This window comes from Macaca mulatta, chromosome 18 (genome assembly GCF_049350105.2).
Source record: "Macaca mulatta isolate MMU2019108-1 chromosome 18, T2T-MMU8v2.0, whole genome shotgun sequence".
NCBI lineage: Eukaryota > Metazoa > Chordata > Mammalia > Primates > Cercopithecidae > Macaca > Macaca mulatta.
This window is the reverse complement of record NC_133423.1, coordinates 25,539,587-25,567,500: the sequence shown is the minus strand read 5'-3', so window position 1 is coordinate 25,567,500 and position 27,914 is coordinate 25,539,587. Positions and strand designations below refer to the sequence as shown.

The window sequence follows — 27,914 nt, the reverse complement described above, 5'->3', positions numbered from 1 at the left end:
AAGGAGGTTAGGAAAGCACTCAAACCCTCCAAAGAACAACTATATGGCCACAAAATAGCTTAAAGGATTTATGTCCCAAAATGCTCATGACATTTTAGGCATTACTGAAAATTTACACTAAGAACAAGAAAAAGTTTAATCAAAATAGACCACACAATCCAGCCACTTTAAGGATTAAGTCAAGTTGTCATTTATGTGAAGCTTCATGTAATGGTAGAAAAATTGAAATAGAGTACAGGCTAAGTTGGGTGAGAAAGTGTCCTACCTAAAATCTGCATGCCATTCCATTTACAGGCAAAGGCAATTTTACAGAACACTAGGCAGATTGGATTCGTCGAAATGAAAGCTTTTCTCTTAGCATGGGCCCTACCATCAATTCAAACATGTTCTCAAAATGGTTTGATGATGCACTTGTTTTTGGCTTTTTTTTTCTTTTGAGGATTCAGGATGCTCCCCCCATCTCTTCACCAATGAATTTGTCCTTTGGAAACTTCTAAGTATTGAATGAATCTTTCCGTTCCCCAGTGGATCCTATAATTTTTATGCTTAGTCCTTGTTAGCAAGGAATCTCATATCTGAAGTCAAGAAAAAAAAAAAAAAAAACAGAAAACATATTAACGTCTTCCATAGCTATGTAGGAAAGGATCACCTTGTGTTCTGAATGTGTGTATCTTTTCCTCAAGAAACAGACTCTACACATTTGCTACACATTTGCATTAATAAATTTCTATTTTCAAGCTCAACAGAAATTGCAGTACAAAAAGCAGATGTGTACGTTGGGCTCTTTCAAATTAAATTTCCAAAAGCAGAGCCTATTCTAGCTCAAGATCAAAGGAACTAAAACACGATCTCCTCCCCCTTCCAATATAATTACAGAGATTTCATTTCTTTTGTTACAATGAGCACAACAGGTAAATCTTAAACCTGAAGGATAATGATCAGGTGCTACAGCTCAGCTTTGCTGGGTTGCTGAATCGCTCTGCTCAGTGCCCCTGCTGTTTAAACTATCACTCTACAGGAAGATGGGAAATGCCTAGTGCTCTACTTTATTCTTGGAGATTTGTTTCCTTTTCCACATCAAGACTACACAGAATAGTTCTGAGATGTATACAACCCATTTTACAGCAGACTTTAAAGAAGGGACATGTCCATCCTAAAACACACACCAAGGAGAAAAAAAAAAAAAAAAATATATATATATATATACACACACACACACATATACACACACACACACACATTTTCGTACATATCTTTTATTGGTAGGCTACCTAAAAACCCTTTTGGAAGGATATGGGGTATAAATAATAAATAAGTGAGAACTGACATGATTGTGAAATGTCATATCCTGGCAGTCCTATAAAAGGACAAGACCCTAGGGAGGCAGAAGAAAGAAATGCAGCCACAGATCATCCAAAACTGAGGTTCGAAAGAAAATCTGTTCCACTTTGGAATGATTAGCATCATCTACTTCTTTGGGGAAGACAGGTAAAGAGAGAACCAAATTTAAGTCAATGCCCAAAAAAAGAGTGAACTTTGGGCAAGCACCCCCTCTAGGCTTAAACATCCTTGAGAGCAACTGCATTCTACATTTGTATTTCCATCTCCCTTTTAAAATTCTTGGTACCTCATTTCATCCTTTGCTGCCCATAGGCATCTGTTCCCCTCTAATTATTTGCCATTTAGAAAAACTCCACTTAAATTCCTTGTGCATCTGTCCCTTGCTTAGTGTATATTTGTGATGTTTAAATATGGTGCTTGATATTAGAGCAGCCTTGCATGTAAATATAAACACTTTTCTAACCCAGAAAAACATTTCAACACCCTCGACCCTAAAGACAATACACAAAGTAAATTAAATACTACCAGTATTTTATAAAACAAATATGTACTTCTATATGTATCATACTAACATACAAACATATACAAACACAGACACACAAAGACACACACACACACTCCTCAAAGCCTCTAGTAGGTCTACCAACCAGTGTCATCACAGTATAAGTTCCAGTAACAATGTTCTTTCCCGGAATACAGTCTTTTACTTTTAAGGAGCATAGGGTTTCCTAGCTGCTGAATTATTTTTTGGTCATAGATGAAATAAAACACTATTTTGCATAAAGATATCATTTCAAGGATATCTACTCTTGAGAATATAAGGGGCAAAAAAAGCTTTAAAAACCACATTCAATAGCATCAAAAACCCCAAATCCAACAGGTTTAATTTTTTCCTATATCTCCTCTACACACCCTTCCTTCTCCTTGCCCATTCCTTCATTCTTCCAGCTTCTTTTCCCTTTTCCATACTCCCTTCCTTAAAGAAGAGGTACTGGATGAGGGGAAAACATTGGAGTGGGAACCTGGAAATGTGGCTTCTAAATTTCAGTTCTGCCAATACCTAGCTGTATGAATGTCTGTTTTCTCATCTGAATTAGAGTAAGTGATTCCTCAGCTCCCTTGAGAAATAGTTACTATTAACTATATTAATAATAAGAATAATGATTTTCCCCATGCCAAACACTTTGCAGTGTAGTGAGATGATTAGCAACATGGATCTGAGAGTCAAACCACCTGGGTTTGAATTCTAGCTCCATCCCTCATCCCTGCTCCCAATGAACTGATAACCTTGGCAAGTCACTGAATATCTTGATGCCTCCATCTTCTCATCAATGAAATAGGACTAGGAATAACATCTACATCATGCTATTGTTGTGAGGAACAAATAAGTGAAGACACTGAATGCCCTCAGCATTTGTATTCATTCTTTCTCATCTGTCTCCACCCACAATGAAAGTTTGCAGAAAAGGGAGTATCTTATGTTCACCACTATATTCACATAACCTAAAATAGTACTTGCTATCTGTATGGAATTGGTAAATAAAAAACTGTTCAGTGAATGAATGAATACATGAACAGATCAAGAAACATGTTTTGTTCATCATGAGAACCAATGATTCTAAGTCTAAACTATTAAATACTTAACTAGATGTAATTTACATGGGATTTTGCACTACCTCTGTCTTCAGGAAACTGATAATTTATTATGTGAATGAAAAGTGCAAACAACTATAGTTATAAACATAGAGAAAAATCACATTAGAAGTACATAAAATAAATACTTTGCCAAGTCAGATGAAAGCCAACTCAACTCTGAGGGATGGAAAGTCGGTTCCTATTCCATGATTCCACCAAGAAAACACTCTGAAAATGTCAACAGTGACCACTAACGTAGTTAAAGCCAACAGACACTGTTGAGTAGTCATCTTCCTTGATGACCAAAAAGACAAATCTATCCCCTGCTTCTTAAAAAACCATGCTTGGCATAGCTTCTACAACATCACATTTCCCTTCTCTCCTAGTCCCTGGCATGCTCTTTTGTTCTCAATTGAATGTCTTTAAATCTTGAAAATCCTTCAACTGCTAGGCCCAAGGTCCACCTGTTACTCAAGACTCCATAAGCAATCTCATACCATCAACTGACAACTCTACAAACAGCTCTTCAACTGCAGACTCTCCAATCAGACATCTCTGATCTGTATACCCTTAAATTCAACTGTCTACTTGATCTCTTCACTTGACTGGTTAAAGGTACCTCAAAATTAACACCAAACTCATGATCTTCTCCTTTCAACCTAGACATTTTCTAACGTTCCTGGGTTTTACAGAAACTAAAGAAGAAATAAGATTATATTACATTTGTTAAGAATCTCCTATTTCTTAGCTCCCATGCTAGATGCGTACATCTTACTTAAGTTTCACTACTATGCTCTGAGATATCATTATCTTCATTTTTAAGAGTAGTAAAGCTCAGATAAACCACCTCCATTTCATCACAGAGCATGGATTTCAGACTACATAGCTCAAAATTAAGAGGATAAACAATATTTGGTGTCAAAAAACAATCTTAATCCCTTAAGTTGGAGCCTTATTGCCTTGAAGGGGTTGTCGCATAGTAAGCCTCCCGATTCATACTGGAGAGGGATTTTGGTGAACTGAACAGAGGTCTACTCAGGAGAAGGAGGAGAAGATAGACAACATCTTAATAGAGCAAAACAGACAATAAAAAAGAGAAAAGTTACAGAAAATAAATATAAGTATGGAAAAAACTGATTAAACAAAACTACAAAAACCGACAATATTAAATATATTTTGTCAATGAAAAGCTACAATGATGCAAATTTTTTAAATGCATAAATATATCCATAGCAAATATAGGAAACAAGAACCATCAAAGGCCCACAGACGGCATATACGTGAAATGAATCCTTAGCAGGGTTGTTGAAAGTGAAACAACTTCACCTAGTGGCACAATCTCTCTGGCCAGGGCCCTGGGCCATCCACACAACACCAGGACCAGAAATTTCATGGAATCTTCTCCTCCATTTTCCTGTGGGTCCCTGCAGAAGTTGCAAGTTCTGCCACGTTTTTGCCCAACATGAATGACTACACTTCACACCTGGCTTAGGACAAAACATGTTCCCTTCCCTCGTACTAGGTGAAATCAGACTCTGGGATTGCTCTCACTCAAGAATAAACTTCCATCTCTTCCATGAGAACTCTTAAAAAGCCCATTTGATCTGTTCATCAGTGAGTCCTCATCAATCCAGGTGACTTGCTCCCTACCTCCAAATCCTGAAGATTCCACTATTTAGGTCTTGACATGATCTATCAGAAACTATCACAGTGTGGCTTACTCAGCTACTCACAGACACGTAATGGTTGCCTGTCTCCCTGGAGTGACGACCTCTGCGATGGGAATTACTCTTTTGGCATATGGACGACTGGGGGTTACCAGACAGAAGAAACTAGACATGTTGACGTTAAATGTTACATGGTATATTTTTAAATATAATATTCATATTAGAACATTCATCTCTCTGTATCCACAGCTTCAGACCTTTGATGTCTCCAGCTGTCAGGGAAAAATACTTTTCTAGCAGAGGAAAAAGTAGATGAGCACTCTTATCTCTATCAATCACAAACAGATCCCGTTGCATTTTCTGGCTCACTGGAGAGAATTTCTCCCTTCCAGTACTTGCCATGCCAAACTAACCACGATTTGTTACAGGAAAGGACCCTGAGTTGCGGGGGGAAGCAGAATGGATAAAAGGCAGTTCACCTTTTAGCTTTCATCCAGAGGCCACGAGCCTGGCGAAGTCAATAATTTCCAAGTTTTCCACCAGCAAACTGGAAGAGGCAGATTCTTAGCACACAAACAATTATATTTGGGCTCCCAATTTAAAAATGACATTTGCAAGCCACACAAACCTCCAAAGCAGATGCCCTACTGAAGATACACGGGTGGCCCAAGATCACACAGCTACTGAGCAATGACATGAGGGAATCAAACCCTACTAGGACTCCAAATTCCCAGCTCTTCCCATGCCTACACTTACAAAGACAGAAGCAGAAAGCAGAAAAAAAAAAAAAAAAAAAAAAGAGTAGTGAGCGAAACAGAAGGCAAGTTAGACGTTTTTAACATTGTGGATGTTGAGGGAGACAGGTTTTAAAAGACAAAACGAACAGGGCTAGAAAAAAATCATGGAATTTGCTGTGCCACTCTAGGAGATGCCAAACTGCCTTGGAAACTAAGTAGTTTTTTGGGAAAGTTGCTGGAATATATCATACTGAGGTAATGACATATAGGCCTGAAGTGGGTCCCAACTTTCACATCATCCCAGGAGATTTGAAGTAAGTGATCACATTTCATCAAGAAACCACACTTTGATAATCACTGCCAGAGAAGAGAGGATCCATTTGCACATTTTGAAGCAAAGGGAAAAGGAGTCAGGGGAAAGACAGATGATGAAAGAAAATAGAGTGATGAAAAGAAAGGTCCCAGGAGACGCAAGTTAGAAGAAGCTGAAAGATGCAAATGCAAAAGAAGGTTGTCAACAGAATAAAAATGAAGCCCATTTTCTTCTAAGACATGGGGGAAGAAGGAGCCAGTTGGAGTTTAGTTGCAGCTCTTCTAAGATCACCTACCTCAAATCAAGGAACACATCTGAGAAACCTGACATCTCTTCGAAATTTCTGGAACCCTTACATCCCTTTGATTCCACTTTCTTTCTTGCTTTTTTTCAGACGGAGTTTTGCTCTTGTCGCCAGGCTAGAGTGCAATGGCGCGATCTCCGCTCACTGCAACCTCCGCCTCCTGGGTTCAAGCGATACTCTTGCCTCAGGCTCCCAAGTAGTTGGGATTACAGGCGACTGCCACCACGCCCGGCTAATTTTTGTATTTTTAGTAGAGACGGGGGTTTCACCATGTTGGCCAAGCTGGTCTTGAACTCCTGAACTCAGGTGATCCGCCCGTCTCGGCCTCCCAAAGTGCTGGGATTACAGATGTGAGCCACCACGGCTGGCCTCCACTTTCTTTATTTCTCTCCTTCTCTGAGGACTACCTGACCCATGTAAGGCCTTGTATTTCTGACTGAATGGTGAAGACTTGGAGCAAACAAGATGGCGGCAGGCGGTGATGAGAAAGAAAGATGACTTGGACCCAGGTCATCTCTCCGGCAGTCTAGGGAGATACAGCATTAGTTTGCAGGTCCTGGTGGTATCTCTCAAGATCCAGTGTTTCTTCTATTTCAATAAATTTTACTGTGGGACAAACAGGGCTTCAAAATCACTCAGGGAAAATGAGATGACTAAGGTCAGGGGGATCTTCCAAAGAAACGGCAACTAGAGCCAGGCAAGGTGGCTCACGCCTGTAATCCCAGCACTTTGGGAGGCCGAGGCGGGCGGATCACGAGGTCAGGAGATCGAGACCATCCTGGCTAACATGGGGAAACCCCGTCTCTAGTAAAAATACAACAAAAATTAGCCGGGCGAGGTGGCGGGCGCCTGTAGCCCCAGCTACTCGGGAGGCTGAGGCAGGAGAATGGCTCGAACCCAGGAGGCGGAGCTTACAGTGAGCTGAGATCCGGCCACTGCACTCCAGCCTGGGCTACTGAGCCAGACTCTGTTTCAAAAAAAAAAAAAGGGGGAAGTCATGGTGGCTGGCTCACGCCTGTAATCCCAGCACTCTGGGAGGCCGAGGCAGGCAGATCACGAGGTCAGGAGATCAAGACCATCCTGGCTAACACGGTGAAACCCCGTCTCTACTAAAAAAATATTAGCCGAGCGAGGTGGCGGGCGCCTGTAGTCCCAACGACTGGGGAGGCTGAGGCGGGAGAATAGGGCGAACCCGGGAGGCGGAGCTTGCAGTGAGCCGAGATCGCGCCACTGAACTCCAGCCTGGGCGCCAGAGCGAGACTCCGTCTCAGGAAAAAAAAAAAGAAAACAAAGAAATGGCAACTAGAGAAGCAAGAGGACATAGGGAGCTACCAAAAGGTCGTGCAGGGATATCTCTGAAAGTCAACTCTGTGAAAGTAATAGCACAGTGCAATGGGAAATTCAGGTTTTCGGCATTTAAAAATTATAATCTGGGCTGGGCGAGGTGGCTCACGCCTGTGATCCCAGCACTCTGGGAGGCCAACGTAGGTGAAACATTTGAAGTCAGGAGTTTGAGACCAGCCTGGTAAACATGACGAAACCCTGTCTCTACTAAAAAAATACAAAAATTAGCTGGGCCTGGTGGCACACGCCTTGTAGTTCCAGCTACTTGGGTGGCTGAGGCAGCAGAATCACTTGAACCCAGGAGGCGGAGGCTGCAGTGGGCCAAGATCGCGCCACTGCATTCCAGCCTGAGCAACAGAGGGAGACTCCGTCTCAAAAATGAATAAATAAATATGATAATCTTCCTTTGCAGGCTGAACTGAGATTTGTACTTATTCATCCTCTTCATGAGGTAAGGTAAGTAGCAGGGAGGAAGGAGAAAACTGAGCCCCACTGAAGACTTACTACGTTTCAAATCTTACACTGGGCGCTTTACCCTATACAACCTTGTGAGGTTGGCCTTGTTACCTTCATCCCACACATACAAAAAGGGAGACTGGGGAGTTTAAGTGCTTGAGCCAGGATGCAAACTCACATGTCAGTGAGTGTGGAAACAGGGTCTCCCAAAAAGTAAACAAACTAGATTAATCATCTGTCAGAGAAAACCCACTCTTCTACTCGCCCCTCTTCACTGAACATACGTGCTACACTGATTCTACTTTAATTCTGATTCTCTAAATTGCTTCTAAATGCTTTCCCACTATTTTGCTCATATTTGTGAAAGACTGTAAACTACTATGGGTGTAAACACTGACCTGAATTCCACAGAGGAGTCTAATTCCAGGCCAGCAGTGTACTTGGCAAATACAAGTCCTCACCAGATGTACATATTTCTATTAATAAAGCAACAGGTCTACACTCATCAGCCTCACTTATCACTTATTAAAAAATAATGATGAGAATATTTTCCCTTGATTTTGTGACCTGTAATCCTGCTTCTTGGAAGGTCTTTTTAGAAAGATTCTTGCTGTGGTTTAGCAGTGTGCTGAAATACATGTTTTTAAAAAAGAAAAGTAAAAAGTACAGTGGTGAATTTGGTAGTCATAGCATCTCAATAACTTACATTTACATCTAATACTTCTAACCTGTCACATCTACCTGTGTTGCCCACCAGGGAAATAAAGTCTGCTGGTTAAGAAGACACATTGGAGAGTCTGGCAGAACTGTGTGCTAAGCCCAAAACATACCAGGAACCAAGAGGTGGTCCTCTATCTGGATTCTTTTAACCTCTCTGTCCCTCCTACCTTCCTGATGGGTAAAATGCAGATAACAAATACTCCTCACAAAGAGCTGCTATTAGATCAAATTTGCAAATAGCAGCACAGTGTTTGGCACATAGGTAACTAGCAGCTACTGTCCCCAGATTCGAAATAATATCAATAAACATGTATGGGCTTTAGCAATAAACATGACAGACACCATTGGACAAAACTGACTATCACTATTTACAATTTAGCGTTAATGGATCACAGATTTACTTTGCTCTCATGTGGACAAGTAAGCTTTATATTTGTACCACAGATACAAAGACCAGACATTGATCTGGACTGTTTTGAAAATACATGCCTCTGGTGATATGGACTAAGAGACCAGAGAGCCAGGAGATTAAATGCCTCGCCAAATATACCCAACTGCGTGTGCTGTTGATGACAGCGATGTCTATGCAAGAGGCAGCACACGTTTTCAACTTTACATGTTTGCATTATGTTATGACGGAAACTATATCACATTAGTGGCTCCCCAGGCTTTTCAATTTTGCTATTCTATTTTATTTCCAAGCAAGCCTCCTTGGTTTTATGATCTCTTCCCTCTGCACCTTTCTCCCTGCTTGTCCCTTATGTGCCCAATCATCCATGTGCATGACGCTGACAGAGTCATTTCCTCTTCAGCTGTTACCCTTGAGTAGTTTTCCAGTCCTTTGTAGGCTAACACTTCAAGGCATAATTCCTACCCACTTGCAACTTTTATTCTAAAGGAAATAAAACAAATCAGCCTAAGACTGCCGAGTAAAATAATTTTTTCAAATGCTTGTCATACACAAAATAGTCTCATTCAATGGTCTTAATGTATAGAGCAAATAAATGAAAGCTAATCTTCTCTATTCACTATGCTCAACTATATTTCTCCTTTTGCTTCTATGCACTGACTTCTAGTATCCTCTTCTCTTTATTAATTCTGCCAAAAAAGTGTTCATTGTAATAAAAACTCCTTACTTACAATAATTCACCTTGAGTGACAAGCAAATGTCTACTTCAATCACTATGTAGAATTTTTTTGTTTGCTTGTTTGCATGATAAAATCTTGAGATTTTTCTGTTATTGTGATATTGTTCAAAACTTCAAAGAAGAATTCTGGTTCTGGTAATGTGTTTTCAAACAGGAATACAGGACATTCTGATCACCTCTCAAGTGTGTGTGTCTGTGTGTTAATTTTTGTAGGAACACAGTAGGTATATATGAGGTATATGAGGTATTTTTATATAGGTTTATAATGTGTAATCATATATGGGTAAATGGAGTACCCATCAACTCAAGCGTCTATCCTTTATGTTACAAACAATACAATTACACTCTTTCAGTTATTTTTAAATGTACAACTAAATTATTATTGCTTATAATCACCCTGTTGTGCCATCAAATACTAGATCTTATTCATTCTTCCAACTCTTTTTTGGTGGCCATTATGGTCAAGTATTCTTATTTAACAAATAAACCTTCTACTCTTAAGTTCTACTCTGGTGAATTGAAATACTGATTGCATTAAACTGTAGTGCCTTCTCTCAAATGTGGTTTGCTTGCTTGCTTAACCCAATGCCTGATGCAATGTGAGTGAGAAATAAATATAAATTATAGGTAACCTTCAACTTTACCTGTAAATATGCTGAGTTAGGAATAAGTCTATCTGTAGTTATCAGCTGAGGACTGCAAATGATTGCAAAGTTATTTTTATTAAATAGTCTTAAATTTGGCTCCATTATATTGGCAAATGCTGAGTCTGTAACCATTTGGATTACACATACTTCTGGCCCATTTTCAAAACCACTAGCACCATGTTTACTGTTTGTCTCTTCCCCACTTGAATAAAAGCTCCACAAGGGCAGGCATTATTTTCTGCCTTGTTTCCTGATGCCAAGTGCCTGACATATAGTACTGAGTATATATTTGCAGAATGAATGATAAACACTGAACATGGCTTGTACAGTCCTTCATGAGCTGGCTCTCATGTTCATGTAGAGCCTACTCCTCATACCTTTCCTCTTCCAGTGATGGGAAGGAGATGCACAGTCCTCTCTCTACTTCTAGCCGCCTTTAGATCTGGCTGCCCATGATTCAAACACGCCTCCATCCATTCCCATGTCAGCTCCCTTTGGCTGGCTGTTTTCCTGATCAGTCAGATCTGAACTTAAATGTCAACTTCCCCGACTTTCTCTGTGCTATGTCCCTCCGTGTGACGAGCACCCACAGGACCCTGTATTTCTCTTGGCCTGTTTACTACATCCTATGTCTTACGGCAGACAAAACGCAACTTCAAGTATGTGGTGATAAGGGGTGTATCTCCAACACCAAGCCGTGCAAGTATGTGACACAAGTCTAATGCTCAATAAGCATCTGAGGAATAGACTTAATACTATCTATGAAAGAACCATAAGAAGCAGCTATCTACATCCAGAAAAACTGATAGTAATCAGTACATGATACAAGTCAAATTAGCTTACAAACAACATAACTTAAAATCCAATTATGCAATATGTTTTGAGTCTTTCCAAAAGTTACGGATATTCTTGAACCATTAATAGTGGAATATGCCTTCAAATAAACCTTCACCAATCAAGATTCTGTATTAGAAAAAAGTTCCTGAGTAAAGAAATGGTTATTAACATCCAGAGAAATAATTTTATATAATTAATAATTTAACTACTTTATTCATTAAAATAAAACTGCTTTAATTCTCCGTAAAGGTTACATTTTCAACTTCCCAAAAATTCTCAATAAAAGCAGGCTTTAATAATTTCAATGGTAAAATGGTATTCTACTATGACGTAAGAAAACAAGTAAATGAAATTTCTAAATTCCATACATTTCCTTTCTGTTTGGGCCACGTATTACAAGACGTAGAGGAGACATTAACTGATTGTCTCTCTGTATCTTAATTTTCTTAAATTAAATATAAAATAAAATATACATGAAATCTAAGAGGTGAAGGTCTACCACCACAGCCAAAATGTTAGCCGGGGACCTCATATGAGCCTATGAAACTGCAGCACTGAGCAGCCGGAAGTCAGGTCTGTATCCAGAATGTGAACAAAACATTCACCTGTATGTGAAAAACCCACACAGACAAAAACAGTTTTATTATTCCAAAGGTCACTGGACATACAACTAAATATCCTTATTATCTACATCACTATTTTAGACTGAACAGCAACAACAACAACAAAAAAACTCATAAATTCAAACAACTTGGAGTTTGTATTTCTTTTACAGAACAGCCTTAAAAAGTCTTTGACTGCACAAAGTAAGTCCTAGAAGATAGCAGAGATAATATTAGAAAGTGTAACAAAATCACCTAAGTCCCTGAGAAAAACATTCATGCCTACAACCAATTTTGAGGCTAATTTCTTAGCATCCTTAGCTATTTCCCTAACCATTCTGCACAAGGCAAAGTTTCCCACCTCACTGTCAGTCTTAGCTACACATTACAAAATATAATGAATGGGGGTTCTTTTTGAAATATTTATAATGCTGACTTTCCTCTAATTTGGCTTTCCTTTTTTCTAAATTGGTAAAAATCTGCTAACCCTTTTTCCTTTAATACAAGAAAAATCATTCCTACCACATACGTATGATGCTGAATTGTGAATCTACAGCAATGACAGTTTCATTCACAACATTATTATAGAAGCAAATCTTTAGGGCCAGTAGACTATCAATTTGATGAATGATTAAAATATAAAAGAGGGATCATTTCAGCCCATTCTCTCTCTCAATGGAAATATGCACAATTTTAACATATTAGAAGTTATCCATTTTCTTTGATCTAAAAATTATTAATTTATTGCATACAAATATCTTAGTGGTAAATAATTAGGTGCTAAGTAGGTGATGATTCACTTTTCCTAAGTGAAAAAAAAAAGGATTTAAAAATATTGAGTTCAAGAAAAAATAACAATTTTGAAAACAAAAATGACAATTTTTGAAGCAATGTGTAGGTGAGAAATTCCTGTTTAAATAACAGAAGCCTAGATCCCAGCCCAGGCCTCTAAACACAGAATCTCACAGATGGAGCCCAGGCATCTGCACTGTATGAATGGGCTACAGGTTACTCAGATGCACAGTAAGGCTGAAGAACCACAAGATGCAATCTTATTTCCTCATGGGGTTCAGGAGTCCTGGGCAGACATCTCAAGAATGTCACTCATCAGATACATGTCAGATATATAAGGCATCAAGAAATGGTGGACTATAGTGAAATTCAAAGTAAATATAGGTTTAGGCCAGGCACAGTGGCTCACGCCTCTAATCCCAGCAGTTTCAGAGGCCAAGGCGGGCGGATCACGTGAGCTCAGGAGTTTGAGACCAGCCTGGCCAACATGGTGAAACCCCGTTTCTACTAAAAATACAAAAATTAGCTGGGCGTGGTGGCGCACGCCTGTAATCCCAGCTACTCGGGAGGCTGAGACAGGAGAATTGCTTGAACCTGGGAGGTGGAGGTTGCAGTGAACAGAGATTATAACATTGAACTCCAGCCTGGGTGACAGAGTGAGACTTCCTCTCAAAAAAAAAAAAAAAAAAGGTAAATAGGCTAAGATTGACGACAGCCGCTTTCTCAAGGCCTCTGCTCAGCCCCTCACACTCTCTCCTCTCATTAGTCACTCAGCCATTGCAGGTGGTTACAGTTGTCTCGCACATGTTAGTATTCCTCTCAATAAGATGGCAAACTCGCCCAGGGCAGGGACCAAGTCTGACAGTCCCCAACACAGTGATCTATTCCCAGAAAAAAAAGCCAACCAAACTGCAACTCACTCTACATTCAAAAAAACGCAAATGTGAAAAAAGAAAGTGATGTAGCTCAACGGACCCTTCTGCACTGGATGAAGTATAGCAGCTTTCACAGACACCTGAATGTGGAACATTACATGTGAGAACCCAGGGTGAATGTGGAACATTACATACGAGAATCCAGGGTCCACGGGAGTCTGTTTCAACCAAAAGTCACCACCTGCGGTCCTGGTAGGAAAGGTAGCCCTGGAGATTAATTTTACCAGGAAGACTTCTGGCCATGGGAACAAGGACTACAGGACAAAACTGTGCACTGGACGAAAGCTTCTTCAGCCCTCTCCTACACGCTCAGAAGCAGCTTCTCTGAAACATTCAATACTCCATTCCCAGGCAGCTGTTACAGTAGTATCTGAAGGTGAGAAGGGACTGCTGTGAAGCTCCCTCCTCACAACAGTGTTTGCATTAATGAGTATCTTAAAGTATTCTTTGAACACTAAGCAAAGACAGATTAATGCTGAGAACAGAAATTGAAAGGTGTTTTTAGTGTCAGCCCAGTTTTGCCGAGCCCTAAAATTGACAGAGGCCAAGAGGAGGGGGATGGGTGTTTCAAATAAGAGAGGGGAGTTATCAGCCTGGGACCGAGGTGTGTGCACCAGGGCGGGGCAGGGGTTGAAAGGCAGGGGGTGGGACAATGAAGAAAGGAAAAAGTACTTTTGGAAGTATAGCCTCTTTCTTGCTCAGGGCAAGAACTTCATGAATTCCAAAACAGTAGGAGGTTGAGGGGTTTGTAAATTCCTTCGTGGCCACTGGTGGGGAGAAACAAACAAGGAGTTTTGTTTGCAGCACAGGGGACAGAGAAGAGCTTGGGAAGAGAGGGATCCACATCTGAGGATGAGGGCAAAAAGTAGGCACCACGCTGAGGACAGCACAGGACACAGCGAGCAACAAAAGGGGGCTGCCCCTCTCCAGACCTTTGCCCATCAAGTAGCTGGTTAAAAACGAGACCAGTAATGATGAACACACTGAAATCAATGCCTGGCATGAGGTGGGGCTGCTTATATGAGTGAGGAAGAAGTGACTTCAAAGACCCTCAGGAAGTATCTATCTTTTCCAGCCCTGTAGTCCAGATCTAGCACACTCCCTGGCACTAAGAAGCATCTATCCAGCAAATACTGGCCCAATCAAGGACTCAGTGATCACCTTGGACACAAAAATCATCCTTAATAAGCACAGTAAACATTAAACCCTCGACATAATCGGAAATTATAAAAGAACTAAGCAGGAAAGGTGTCTTGGTTATTCAAGGCCGTTTTTTTTTGTTGTTTTTTTTTTTTTTTTTGAGACAGAGTCTTGCTCTGTCACCGAAGCTGGAGTGTAACAGCACGATCTCGGATCACTGCAAGCTCCGCCTCCCGGGTTCAAGCAATTCTCCTGCCTCAGCCTCCCAAGTAGCTGGGACTACAGGCACGTGCCACAACACCCGGCTAATTTTTTGTATTTTTAGTAGAGATGGGGTTTCACCATGTTAGCCAGATTGGTCTCAAACTCCTGGCCTCAAATGATCCTCCCGCCTCAGCCTCCCAAAGAGCTGGGATTACAGGCATGAGCCACCACGCCCTGCCACGATCATTATTCTTTAAGTATACTATCTTACTTCCTTTAAGGACAAGTTTCAAAAGGGCTAGTCTAACAAATTAACTAGGTAAAAACACACACACAAGAAAATACTTCCAGCCTTTCTAAGTGATGCAGAAATGTTTTTCCTCTTCTTGTTAGCTTCTTTGTTCCCACTTCTTGAAGATTTTTAGGTGAGTACTGGTAAGCTTTGGGATTTTATTTGTTTTTTTCTACTCACCCCTTGATCACCTGTTTTAGCACGATCCTGATTTCTTTTGTATTTCTTCATTCTCCCCTGGGAAATTTGTGTCTGTGTCTGGCATCTGTCCCCACCACCTCCTCCTTTGTGAACACTGGGGTGAAAATTTCATTTATTTTTTAGCAGTGTCTCTATCGTCCGTCAATACATTACCCTTTCTCTGTCTTCCAGGCTTGACAAACCATTTTTCAGGCCCCTCCTTCAGGTGCTTTGAGAAACAGCTCATTATTATTTATCATGATCTCATTGGTAATCTTTCGTCTTTCTGGCACTCTTAATTTGGGGATGTTTTCTGATATTCTCAACATCTTCCTGTAATCATGCCAGTCTCCTCTATAACACTTGATGTCAACTGTGCCTCTTTCTTCATAAGTAATTGCTCTGTGCTCTCCAGTTTTCCATCCTGTTAGCCTGATAGCTAGAAATTTCTTACAGCGTGTCTATTCTTACACAGCATAACTTTGGGGTGTCTGTTTATTGGATTTATCTCTGAATACGCATGCCTGTTTCCACTCTGGGCGCTTTTTCCTTCACTACTTGCTCCTTTTTCTTTCTTTCTTTCTTTCTTTTTCTTCTTTATAAGGTCCAACCATCAAGGCCACCTTTTACATTTTGTTTTGAGGGATAAAAAGGCTGCGGTTCTGCCTACACATGGCCTGCGTTTCTCAGTGTTTGAATTAATGGCTCAGATAACATTTGCTATGAAAAGCATCATGTGATGACCAAATCCAGTGCAACAATCCATTAGGTCCAAACTCCAACATGTGCTCCAAATTTGCATAACCAAATCAAGCTTCCTTGCCCTTTCTTTCTGTTCTCTAGTTTGACCACAGATTTGCTGAAGCTTCTAGCTGGATTATCACATGCTCTTAAAATAGTCTCCCATTCTCCACTTCCAATCATATCCTTTGTTTCAGATAAAACTTAATCAACAGGGGTTTTGTGTAGGTTTCCATTTGTACATAATGATAAATAGCTTAAGCTATATTCAGTACATTCACGATCACTATTTTACTTTCTTTAACATACACAGATAAATCACATTCTATCCACCCCATTATTTCCCATGATTATGTCCATGTCCTGGCGGTCTTTACTATCTGAGAGACAGAATTTAACTCCTCTCCCATTTTTTAATTATTAGCCAATATTAGCTTTTCTCAAAATTAAACAATACAAAATAGAGCAGCTTGAGCTAGATGGTAGATGCCATGCAATAAATTTATTATTTTCATTATAATGAATAAAAATAGTAAAATAGGTACTACTGTATATTATATATGGAGAAAGTAATATATGTATTATGTAATCATATATTAAGTAAAATACAGAAGGATTTTGCCCCTTCCATGTGGATTACACTAAGGGTGCTACAAAGCAATATTGAGTAATATAGTCACAAATCAGTGGAAACTCTTCAGCAGGCCACAACATAGTGTGCATTTGTGTGCTGCCCTATTCTCCAAAAAGAATGCTGTCATACCCATTTTAAATAAATGGGAAATCAACAGAAACTGACTTCTCTGGGATCACTAAGAAATCGTGGTGATCCAGTCCCAAGTGCTAATTGGTAATGCTTTTAAACACCACATTTAACTGGATTTTCTTATAGCACTAATGTTCCTCCACCGACACAACTTAGCAGGCAATGTATTTACAAAACTATAATAGCCTGAAAAGAATTAACAATGAACAATGTGCAAAATAGTCAATTACAAGCTTAAACTTTAAACAAGCACTTACAATGAAGATTAAAAAAAAAAAAAACTATCTTGGCTATTGGGTCATTTTCCAGGCTACTAACTGCTAAACCATGTGCAGAACGTGCTTCCAATTTAACCATCCAGATTTTCTAAAAAGGCAGATAGCTTTGCTCTGCAGGCAGAATCAAGTTGGTCTTCAATTTGATTTTCAAAACAAAGCAGTTCTACCGAAAACCACTAAGCTTTTGCTACAAATGATCAGAAAAAGAAAAGGGGAAGTAGGTTTTATTTTAAAGACTCCAATTTGTCCATCCATGTAAATGAAAAATATAACTTTATTTTATTTTCAAAAAGGGTGATAGAGGAATAAATTCTACAGCCCCATCAGTTTCTAAGGATTATTGGCCACAAGTCTCAGCTCTTCTGAGACATAGCATTGGCAATGGGTGCCAATGCAAAAAATAACACATAGGAAGTCAGGATGATTTTTAAAAGCTACAGAGAAAATCTGAAACGCTTCCTAACTAATAAAGCACCTCTCAGGTCTTATAAATAATTGGATACAATGAAATCTGAGATCTCAGAATGGGTAGCTTCCTTCTTCCAATAACACCAGATCAAAACCCATATACAAGGAAATGACCGGAACAGAAGCCAGGTGCATAGAAGAACTTTTGCATTTCCACAAATGTGCAAAAAACTTTTCACAGTACAGAATGAACACATGAAGCTCTGCACCCTTCTGCAGCTCTAGGTCGTAACCAGCCCAGAGTCTACAGAAATCCTACATACTGGTATAATGAACCAAGATGGGCTAGCTTTTTAAAGATACCATTCGTACGTACTTCTTGTGGGTGTGACCAAACAGAGGAAGCTGAAAATGGTTTGTCCAGAGGGAAGTCTGTAACTGCAAACAGTGTGCTGATGACCCTGCTGACTTGTCACCATTGCGATGTTTACTATAAAAACAAGTCAGGTTGATCTAACCTTGGTTCCAGTCAACCTGGACCTTGTATGGGGTCCCATTGCTTGGTTTTAAAACAGGTTGTTGGATACTAATCTATGCCCTCCCTCTGAGTATGCCTAGCTGTCAGGTTACTGTCCAACAACAAAAACCTGTTCTCAAAACTCCCCTGTGAGCTCACACATCACCCTCCAGAGATCTTGTTTATCACAAGAACCATGTTCCTGAAAATTTGCCATGAGTCTAATTTTCATAGTCTAATATGGGCATCCCCTGGCAAGCAGTCTGTAAAACAAATAGTTACCTCTCAATCTATCATTAGTGTTAACCCAAATTTTCACATAACCTTCAGCACCTGTATTGAGTAGCTGGCTCACCTTGGAATTCTCTGCCTTAACATTAAGCGTAGGTAAAGAAACATCTAAGACTTTTGTTCAGGTAATTTTAAGCTTTTGTTGCTGTTGTTCTTGTTTGTTTTAGTTCTTTTCTCAAGAGACCCAACAAGGTAGCTGGTTAACTATCAGTCAATGGCAAATTTAGTAATCATCATATCCTATCCATTGCCTGGTAAATTTGGGTTCATTACACAACTCAAAATCAAGAACCACATTTCATTCTTCCATTTGTCATAGATGAACCATTTGCCTTAAACTTTGTCTCCAGAAAGTAGAGAAAAGGATCCACAATCATAAAAACAGCGCCCTTAACTGCTCATATGCCCTACAATAGTAACGGTGAAAAATTACACAGTGTTGATGATGTTCTGGGGATTCCTCTATGCATTATACATGCATTACCTCATTTATTTCACCCAGCAATCCCAACAGATGGATTTTATAATACCTTCAACACAGAGATGAGGAAACTGTGACTCAGAGAAAGCAACTTAGATGTCACCCAGGTCGTAAAGGGCGGGCAGAGCCAGGATATAAACCCAAGAGTTTGCATTCCTAAGCATCACACCATCTCACTTCCTGTATCAACAGAGTGAAAGGACAGAATTATTGCACATTTGCAGACCAAAGCCAACACGAAGAAATCAGATGAGGATACGTATTAAGTCCCATTATACACAAAGACATGGAAGCCTTGGTTGGAAAGCAATTAATGTTAAAAACACTTAATGATTTTAGTGGACCACAAGCTCCATTTTCAGTCAATGCTAAAATATGAATGTATAAACAGAATCTTAGACTGCATTAACACTAAAAACGAGAGCAGATCCACTATTGAGCAAACCAGATCTGGAATACTAGGGTAAGACTTGGATTCACCACTTGGAGGGAAAAAGAGACAAACTAGAACACAGCAGAGGATGGTGACCGGGAATATAAGGTGTGGTTAAACCATGTTCTATGATGTGTTGCAAGTTTTCCAATTGCGCTTTTGAAGGAAGCCAAGATTATCATCCTTGAAAACAGTGGAAAGAGAGACAATACACAATACTAGTTAGCTTCAGAGGGAAAAATGAGTATTTCAGGCTGACAGCTACAGAATTGAGAACTTTCTGAAAGTTAGAGCTGTCACAATGCAATAAATTGCCTTGTTGGTGGTGGCTCATGTCTCTCTCTGAGGAACTTATTTATTCCCATGACTTCAATTATGAAATATTAATACTGCGTGCCAAATCTGCAATCCCAACCCGGAATCACAAATCTGTCCACCCACAGACATGTCAAAAATTCATTTCCAAAACTGAAATGACTGCCTTAATCCCCCATGAATTCCTTCTCCTCAAATATTCTACATCTTAACAAACGGCACTGCCATCCACCAGGTGGCCCAAGCCACACACCAAGAAGCCAAGGATGACCCCTGCCTTACCCATCAGTTACCAAGTCTAACCATTTCCATCACTTTAATATCACTCAAAACCATCCTCCTTTTCATCCTCACTGTTCCCAGTTCAGCTCAATCTCATCATTTCCTGTTGGAATTGCCTTAATCACCTCCTGAGTAATCTCGTTGCCCTCAAGTTGCCTACTATTCACAGCTGCTTGACTGTCCTAAATCATAAATCATATCATGGTATCTCACTATTTAAAATCAATCCTGGAGTAGTTTACCACATGCTTCATTGAAAATCAGACATCTTCCACTCCTAAACACAACAGACCCGTCATTTTTCTGGGGCCAGGATTCTATTCCAGCTTCACCTGTGTATTAGAGCATTTTTATACTGCTACAAAGAAATACCTGAGATGGTATAATTATAAAGATTTTAATTATAATTTATAATTATATATAAAGAAAAAGGGGTTTAATGAACTCACAGTTTCACATGACTAGGGAAGCCTCACAATCACGGTGGAAGGTGAAGAGGCAGCAAAAGCATGTCTTACATGGTGGGAGGCAAGATAGCATGTGCAAGGGAACTGGCCTTTATAAAACCATCACATCTCCTGAGATGTATTCACTATCACAAGAACAGCATGGGAAAAACCCACCCCCCATGATTCAACTGCCTCCCACCAGGTCCCTCCCACAACATGTGGGGATTATGAGAGCTACAATTCAAGATGAGATTTGGGTGGGGACACAGCCAAACCATATCAGCCTGTCATCCCTTCCTCTGCGGAACTACATCTCATAGTCATCTCATAGAATGACTTCAGTTCCAGTATTCCTGTTACGTCTTCCAGCTCCCAAGGCTCTGCTCAAGTATCTCTACCAACTGGTAATTTTCTTTCCACCAGGATAGTTCTAACTCACTTTTAAGATGAAGCTCAGGCATTACCACGTATATTATTAAGAAAATTCATGTTAATCCATACAATAGCCATTCCTAACTCCCTCCTCCCTTGCCTGTCTCTTGAGTCAGAGACCCAACCATGGCTCTAAGAGTTCACATTCCAAGCTTCCCTTGCAGCTATGGATAGATGTCTGCTAGAGGTTTAGCCAATAAGTTGTTAGCAGAATCCTGCTCAAGACCACCAGATTCTGGTAATGTTTTTCCCCCTTCCTGGATGGAATAGGATATCTGTAAGGATAAATGCTACTCTAATCTCTTCCTCCCCTGCCTCCTTTAGGGGACTCTAACGTTGTGTGTGAGGCTCAAGAGCCAGCCTGCAAGAAAGAAATGCAAGAGGAGAGGAAAAAGCTGAAGAATGAAAATCAGCATGCTGAGGAGGGCAGAATGGGAAGACAGAAACATTGATTTGCTGAACTCACATAGGCAGCCTCCTGCCTCCAGACACCTGATATGAAGGAGAAAAACCCCTTTGTTTTACTAGCCTACTATTGTTATCAGGCATTCTATGTTTAGCTGCTATTCCACCTCTGGGAATTCTTTCTAAATTCTCTACAAAGGAGGCAATGCAGTGGTGGGTAAGGACAAAGGCTTTAGGGTTCAGCAGATCTCGCTTCAAATCTGGGTTCTGCCACTTACCAGCTACACAACACTGGGCAAGTAACCTAATCTCTCTGATCCTCAATTGCCTCCTCTGTAATGACAATGCCTAACAAAGAAGTTTATTATATGGAGTAGGCAGGATAATACGTGTAAAGTTCTTAGCAAGTGCCCGGTACACAGTGAGTACTCAAAAATCTTAGCCAAACTGGGCACAGTGGCTCACACTTGTAATCTCTAGGAGGGCAAGGCGGGATGACTGCTTGAGGCTAGAGGTTCCAGAGTAGCCTGTGCAACGGAGTGAGACCTTGTCTCTACAAAAAATAAAAATAGAAAAAATTAGCCAGGTGTGGTAGCATGTGCCCGTAGTCCCTGCTATCAGGAGGCCGAGGAGGGAAGATCTTAAGCCCAGAGGTTTGAAGCAGCAGTAAGCTATGATTGCAACCCTGCACTCCAGCCTGAAGGACGGGGTGAGACCCTGTCTCAAAAAAAAAAAAAAGATTAGACGTTATTATGAGGAAGCTGATGGTGGAGTATCCCTGATATGTATGCAACAACACCCTGGGAACACACGGATTATTTCCCCAACTCCCTGAACTGTAATTATCTGATATCTACCTAATTCTTGTATTAGGATGTGGGCCAAGTTGAAAGCAAGAAAAGCGGCCTGCCACTATCTAGTACCTAACATAGGACTTGCAGGTACTAGCTTTCCAAAAGTACTTGCTGGATGAATGACTGTACGAACTAAAGACTCATTTGAGTGTTGAAGTTTATCATTTTGGGCAGCTTCTAGAATAAATGGAATTTATATAGATGGCTTAAAAAAATACATATACTGAGGACCATATGATTGCAGACATATCGATAACATGTTAATTTTATTTATCAAGCAGCCAATGAAACTTTTAAAGCAGTAAGATAGTCTGCTTTGCTTTCACAAATATATCATTTGCCCTTTCCCTCACTGCTGTAAGGGAGCACTTCCTCTATGTCTGAAAATGAAGACAGCTAAGATATGAAGTGTAAAAACCGCTTATGATACAACTAAAGCCAAAAACTGAACTTGGGATCTATGTTTCATCTTCTCTACCCCTTCCAACGTAGCCACTAGAAAAGGCTTTCGCTCTGAGCATTTACTTGTGATGAACTTATCAAATGAACAACCCTATTGTTTTGTGGGGGGGAAAAGTGGGGGGTAGGTGGATTTTTTGACAAGTAAACTGTATCTGACTATTAGAATGCACTAAAATATTGTTTCTATGCAGCGTTTTGCCACCTACAGGCAAACCCCTACAAAATACTATTGTCTAGGAACGCTCTTTAAATGTGACTGCTAAAATGTCACCTAATCACAGTGACCATAGAAAATAATATCTGTTATAAAAAGCAGTCCTCCTTTCATCATAAAGGTTTTTCGCGTGTAGTGGGAGCACTTTATTTTTCTACAGGCAGGAATATTCCCTCGCAGTAAGGAAAGGTGATCTGCTCTGATAAAACTTTAACAGGTGCTGAAATTTATATATTCTATTACAGCCTTACAAGCCTACACTAATTATTAATTATCCGCCTAAATGTATACTACTTTACACATCCTGCTCCTTAACCAGAACACTCAGAAAACCCATTGTACGCTGCCTAACGGACCATGTCTTGAACGGCTAAATGGCCTCGCAAATGCAAAGATTTTCCCATACGTACACTTTACAGTGTTAATGTAGACCCACCGCCTACACAAACCACATTCCACCTTGAGGAACACAGGTGACTTAGGGGAGGCATCTATCTGTGGACAATATCAGCAGATTAGAGTCCATTTATAGAGCAGCTTCTCTAAAGTGCTTGCAAGTAACATTACTGTGGAGTTATTACAATTGTAGAGATAGTGAGTACTCTCTCTTATTCTGCTCTGTGAATATTTTAAAGAAGTCACATAGAGGCTTTTTATGCCAGAGCAGGTGTGAACTCAATTCCACTCTTAAACTAGTATCAGCTCAGCTGAGAGAACAGCCGTAAATTTTTATTTCAGAACCAAATGAAACTCATGAGGGTAAGGGGCAAAATCTCATTAACTATTAAAATGCCTTGAAAAGATGGGGAGAAGGTGGCTTGCTTTTATTTTCAATTGGTGCTCAAACTATACCTAGGGCTTTGCGAAAAATGGAAAATGTAATCACACAAAAGTATGTATATTTAGAATTGTTTTATTTCAGGAGAAACAAAAAAACTCAGAGAGCTCACCCACCCTCCCCTGGCCTCATCTCTATGAGTTAGGTCAGTAACAGAAATAAGGAAACTGAGATTAAAATGAAAAACAGCTTGTTCAAAATCACACAAAGATCATTTTGTAAACTATTGTTTACCAGGTTGTGTTTTTTTTTTTTTCCTGGTTTTTCTCTAGCTAACAGGGATCATCCACAGCTACTGAGGCAGTCTGCCAAGATATTTAAAAGATCTCTGCTCACTGCATCTCAATTTCCAAATAATATTTGTAAGACCATCAATAAATAAGGAAAAAAATTTATGCATGAAAAAACACACACACCATATAAAGTATGAATTTAATCCTGTCAGTAGACCAATTGTTAAAGCTTTCAAAAACACGGATATTAGGCTCATTTCCAATTACTCTGAAAGTTCTGAAGGAGACAGGGTCACTAATACATTTTCTTCCATGATTTGGTATTGCCCAGTTAAGTGCAATCAGTTACCCATAAAGAGTTTATGCTTATATCCGAGGCATTCAGATTTGGCTACTGGGCTGTTAAGAGTACAGCTTGGTCTGAACAGCCAAGGTGAGGAAAAGCCATTACCAATTAGTAATCTAGTAATTTCAAGACTCAGAAAGCCAAGCCAATGCTAGTAATACAAGGCTAGAAAATCTTACTTTGTGATCTATCGCTCTAAAATTAGTTTTATGTGTGTCTCCTTTTCTCTTATCCTTCACTTTTTCTGTCTCCCCCTTCTCCACCAAATGTTATCAGATATTACACACTTTCTATTTTCATTCAGCTTTAATATGGCCCATGAGGGGGTGGCATTTAATTAATCACTTCCACACTCTGCCAGAATTCACTACATGATGCTCAAGTTTGCATATCACTTTTGCCAAGCTGATCGGACCCGATGAACAGAAAAACGGAGTAGATAACATAATAGTAGGTGTAATAATAATTTGCATTAACTGAATTTTAGGGCCAGGTGGCTTTATGGTATTTTATTTAAACACAGGGCAACTTACTTAGATGAGACATTTCATCACAGTGCTAAAGAAACTTGCCCAAGGTCACAGAACTGGAGAGTGGTGATCCGGTGCTCACAGCAATGCCCAGCTGACAACAGTGCTCTGCTAGGTCCACCATCCACCACTTCCCCCATGTTAGTTCTCTTGTGGCATTTTCAATCTACATGAAAGCTTTAAATGGTTTATCTTAAACATAAACAATATAACCAGCTGTATTTTATACCACTTTCAAATGATGCTTCCTTATAATTTTTCCTATTAATGTGTCAAGGAATTAAGAAGTGATTAATAAGCAATCATCAAGACGACGAAAAATGTGTGAGCTGTGTCTATTAACCACTTAGAAATAAATTTAATTTAATCTCAATCTATGCTCCATATATTTTGCAATTGTTGGTTCCTAGGCCTGATACTCTGCAAAAGAAAAGAAAATGAGATCCACTGAACACCTCCTTTTACTCAAAACAAAACGTGCTTCCTTTGGATTCAAAAACTCTTAAGAGTAAGGGGAATTGGAGAATAATCCAATACAGAGGCAACATTCTATACCAAGCGTCTGTGGAGTAAGGGGAATGAGAGAATAATCCCATATACAGAGGCAACAGTCTATACCAAGCATCTGTGAAGAAGAAAGAAATGAAGTGGAATAGGACTGTCTCCAAAACATTCCTGAGCACATGGAAGGTATTTGTAAAACTATCTCCTTGATGAAAACCATCATACCTTGTAGTGACTCCATTATTCAGATGACCTACAACACAAGCAAAGAAATCTGCATTTGTCCATGGGTTCTCCCTAGACTCACCACTCAAACACCACACCAGGGTGTTCTTGGCCTTGTGTTTAAAGATGAAACTGGAGAACATTTAAAATGGAGAGAAACATGGCTGAAGGCAAATATTTCACAAAAGGGAGCATCTGAATCCAACACAGCTGTCCCCAAAGAGGTACTTATTTTATAGGATTACTGTTTTGTGGACTGGCTAAAAAAGACGCCTTTTCATTTTGGTCTTGATGTTTACAGAACTGAACATTCTATACTACCTCCACCTGCTCCTGCCTTCTGTTCCAATCTCCTTAGAAGGTATAGGTATTTTAAAACTGCTACCACCCAAAACCCCAAAGTCTATAGATTTTTCCATTCATTACCCAGACAAAAATGACAGATGAGCAGTGTGTAGCCTCGCAATGCCCTAACAGTCACACAGCAGAGCACAGTGGTTACAAAGTGTATCATGTCACCTCACCTTTCACAGTGAGCCTGGGAGGGGTGGGCCAGGCTGGCATCCCTGTCCTCACCTGGGAAACCAGAAAACGAGGGCTCAGAAGAAATTTGCCCAATGTCCCATCACCCATCACTAGGAAGTGAAAAGCCAAGAATTATGCTGAAGTGACCCCTGAAGACCTAGAATCCACTGTCCCATGACACCTTGTAAGACGTGCAGTGCTCAACACAGCTCCTTTGTTTCTTTGGTTCTAAGAATGTATAATGTGAACAAAGAAAGCAGTCTTATTTTTATTGAGGATGAATACAGCACTTAAGAAGGACACACAACTTTCAAGGATGTGAGGTTCACTATAACTATACTGATGTTATTCTCCTGGAGCCATGGAGTAATGAGAGGTTTGAGAAATGCAAAGTATTTAACTACACCCCCGCCGCCCAAGATCCAGTCAAGAAGTAGGGTACTGGTTAATACTGTCACAGACACATTTTAAGTACAGGGCTTACGCAAAATTCAAATAAAGTATTTTCCCAAGGAAAGGCTTAGAGAATTGGCCGGGCCCAGTGGCTCACACCTGTAATCCCAGAACTTTGGGAGGCTAAAGCAGGAGGATCACTTGAGCCTAGGTGTTTGAAGATGCAGTGAGCTATAATCATGTCACTGTACTCCAGCCTGGGTGACAGACAGAGTGAGACTCTGTGTCTAAAAAGAAAGTAAGTAAATAAAAACATGAAAATAAATAAAAATAAAAAACCTAGAGAAAAACTTTTTCTACTAAATAAAAGCAGCACTGTTTATTTCACATCCTGGTTACCTTTAATGATAGATGGTCCTTCCCCGTGCCTCTGTTTCAATGTGTCTGATTCATGGCATGAGACTGTTCAATAGAGTTGGGAAACTTCTGGACAAAAGATGGATCCAACTCTCACAATTTCATCCAGTCGTGGCATGTTGTCTAAAACTAAATGTCTTTTGGCTGCACCTAATCCTCACATTAAAAATCAACAACTGCAATTGTGTACATATTAAAAGAAAGTAGAGGGTTTTCTCCCCCAGGCAGTAGGTATTCTTGTCTGAGTGTTTCACGGTGACATGGCAGGTTGCTGGAGGTAAGTTCCCTGGAAACTGTTTGGGCAATGGTCCAGGAGAAAGATCTCTGTCTGTTGCTTGTAGCAGCATGTCCCAGGGATGTGCTCCAGGGTGCCAGGCCTGCTCTGGATGGGTGCAGTAGGAGGCACTGGGAGTAAAGCCTGGCCTTTGGCTCTGCCAAAGACCACCCAGGGGACTGGAGAAAAGGGTGGTGACTGGAGCTACAGGCCTATTGCGTAACAAGGGTGCCCTGGACAGGCTGGCAGGAAGTCAAGCCAGAGACCTAAAAGAGAAGGTTCTGGGGAAAGCAGAGGTAAGGAGAGCTGGCTTTGGCTGGTTGCTGCCTTGCTCAAAGGCTTAGGACAATGAAGGCACAGGCCTTGAAGGTGAGAGGCAAACAGCAGGCCTCACACTCCTTCCCATGCAAGACGTCATGCCTGGACTTTCTCCACCTTCCTCTCTACAATACCTTTTTTCCTCCTCCATCTTCCTCTCTAATTTGCTGACTGGAAATTACAGTTGAGACATCTTTTTATATGTTTTTTATTACATGAAAGTTAGGGCTTTGTTCTTAATTTTCAAAATTATTAAATAGAAAATTATGTATTTTTCTCTTAAAAAAATTAAAGTGTGAATTGAACACTGCAAGTTAGTAAGCCCAGTATGAATCCCTGACTCCCTTCTCTCCTATTTCCCAGGCTGCATTCCCAGCCCTGCCCCAACCTCTGCAACTGGAGATGGGCTGTATTATAGGGAAGCAGTGTGGTTGGGAGACACTGCTCAACTCACCCTTCCCCTTCTGTCTGCATCAAACCTGAAGACACCAGAAGCTGTGACCCCCATCTTGAGACAATGAGGGGAAGAACAAAAGAATCACAGAGCCATCAGCCCTGACATCACTGAGCTGCAAACCACTTCCAGCAGGGGCCTACCACCAGACTTCTAGAATGAGAAAAATTATTCTTAAGCTACCATTAGTCACATTTTCCATTACTTTGAAGCAAAAGCATTCCTACCTGATACA

The 27,914-nt window shown here is 40.3% G+C and overlaps 1 protein-coding gene and 1 long non-coding RNA gene across 25 annotated transcripts in view; one reads left to right on the top strand and one right to left on the bottom strand.

The window, feature by feature from the left end:
- Positions 1–27,914, bottom strand: part of TCF4 (transcription factor 4) — a 363,540-nt gene that overhangs the window by 198,382 nt on the left and 137,244 nt on the right. The window lies entirely within an intron of this gene.
- The window catches only part of LOC144336447 (uncharacterized), a 30,170-nt gene continuing 29,286 nt past the window's right edge, over positions 27,031–27,914 (top strand). Inside the window, exon 1 of the long non-coding RNA XR_013408268.1 lies at positions 27,031–27,203. This is a non-coding gene — a long non-coding RNA (uncharacterized LOC144336447). The remainder of the gene's footprint in view (positions 27,204–27,914) is intronic.